The following is a 2,066-nucleotide window of genomic DNA, read 5'->3' as shown; positions in this document are numbered from 1 at the left end:
AGCCAACACTTGACACTCTAATAGGTCTGTCATGGTATTTCATTGTGGTTTTAACTTGCATTTCCCTAATGACTAATGATGTTGACTATCTTTTCATGTGCTTTTTTTGCCATCCATGTGTCTTGTTTGGTGAAACATCTCTTCAAATCTTTCACCCATTTAAAAAATTCCATTTTTTTCTCATTATTAAGTTTTGAAGGTTCTTTATATATTTCTGACACAAGTCAAATATATTGAATATATGATTTACAAATATTTTCTCCCAATCTGTGGTTTGTATTTTTATTCTCTCTTTTTTTTTTTTTTTTGGACCACAGTTATTTAATTAGGTTCTTTGTAAGAAGTTTAGAACACTATTTTGTGAGGATAAATTCCATTGGTAAGAGCAAACACAGAGCGGAGGTAGCCCTGGAGCTGAGGAACAGCTTTGATTCTTCACAGAATTTGTGAGTCCACAGCTTTCTGATCAACCTTGCGCTGCTCTGTAATTTCGTATTTCTCTCTTTCTGTGTCGAAGATCTCACCTTCCTGGTGCCTGTGTTTACGCAGCTTCTTCTTCTTGAAGTAAGCATCAGTGAGATGTTCTGGGATTTTCACATCATTGATATCAATTTTGGTGGAGGTGGCAATGACAATTTTCTGGTGTGTTCTACGCAGAGGAACTCGATTGTGGGACAGAGGCCCAGTCACAAGTAGCAAGCCACTGCCCAGTTGCTTCAGGAAAATGACCCTCTTGCCTCTGTGGTGCCCAGTGAGGATGATGAGAATGGTCCCAGGAGTGATGCTGGCGCGCGGTTTTCTCACATGCTTACTGAAGGGCTTTCTGCCGTGACTCAACAGCTTTCGAGGACATCTTCAGTAGGATAATACCTAGGCATTTTGCGAAGTTTAACCACCTGGGTACCACCATTCTTGTCACCACCAACTGGTTTTGTGACAGTAGCAAGAACCTTCACTTTCTTTTTCTTTTCAACCTTGGATTTAGCTGCTGAGTATTTCCTCTTGTACAAGGCCTTCCTGGAATACATAGCCTATTGGGAATATCTACCAATTCCTCCGACCAGGACAGGGTTTCAGCTGCAGTAAGGCTTCCCCCTCTTAATCTGCTTCACCTTTTTAACCTTGCCACCAGCATCAGCCTTCTTGGCTTCAGGTTTTTTCTCCTTAGTATCTGGCTTCTCAGCCTTTTCACCCGCCATCTTGCAAGATGGGAAAAAGCTGTATTTTTATTCTCTTAATGTTATCTTTTGAAGACCAAAAGTTTTTAATTTTGGTGAACACTAATTCATCAGCTTTTTAAAAACTTGATTGATCATTTCTTTACTTCTCTAGTAATTGTCTATTCATCTCTGCTAGTCAATGAATTTCTTGAGGGCAAAGGCCACCGTCTACTATCTCTGAATTCCTAGCATCAAGACAATGCTTAGCACTTATGAGACACTGAAATTATAATTGTTATCGTTACATTATTACTCCTGTTGTTATGGGACAGCCCTAGAGGTTCTTGGCATCTGCTGTGTAATAATTATTCCTATTTACAGGAAAAGAGATTTTTAATCAATCTGATCATTTTTCTCAAGCAAGGAATGCCTATGAAGGTACTTCCGCATAAGATATCTGTGTATTTGAATAGAGAGAATGAATAATAGGAAAATTCTCTCCTGAAGGCCCTTCATTTGGGAATCCTGCTTGTTCTCTTTTTTAATCAGGGGGAGTCCTTTCTTTCTAGAATAAGTAAAGAAAAATTTTATAAGATCATCTCCCCATGGGCAGAAATCAAAGGGGACTTCATCAGGAAAGGAGTTTAAGTATATTTCACCATTAGCCGAAGGAGAGGTGTTTTAAGAAAGAGATAGGGGACTTCTGTGGTGGTCCAGTGGTTAAGACCTCATGCCTCCACTGCAGGGGACACAGGTTCGATCCTTGGTTCCCTGGTCAGGGAACCAAGATCCCGCTTGCTCCACGGCATGGGAAAAAAAAAAGGGAGAGAAAACATCTCCTCCAGGGACTTCTCTGGTGGTGCAGTAGATAAGACTCCATGCTTCCAATTCAGGGGCCCCGGGTTC

At 40.6% G+C, this 2,066-nt stretch overlaps 1 pseudogene; it reads right to left on the bottom strand.

The window, feature by feature from the left end:
- Positions 1 to 329: 329 nt before the first annotated feature.
- LOC130859056 (60S ribosomal protein L6-like) lies at positions 330 to 1,210 on the bottom strand (annotated as a pseudogene).
- Between the last annotated feature and the right edge of the window lie 856 nt (positions 1,211 to 2,066).

The sequence above is a fragment of the Hippopotamus amphibius genome, chromosome 8 (genome assembly GCF_030028045.1).
Source record: "Hippopotamus amphibius kiboko isolate mHipAmp2 chromosome 8, mHipAmp2.hap2, whole genome shotgun sequence".
NCBI lineage: Eukaryota > Metazoa > Chordata > Mammalia > Artiodactyla > Hippopotamidae > Hippopotamus > Hippopotamus amphibius.
This window is presented reverse-complemented; position numbering and strand designations above follow the sequence as displayed.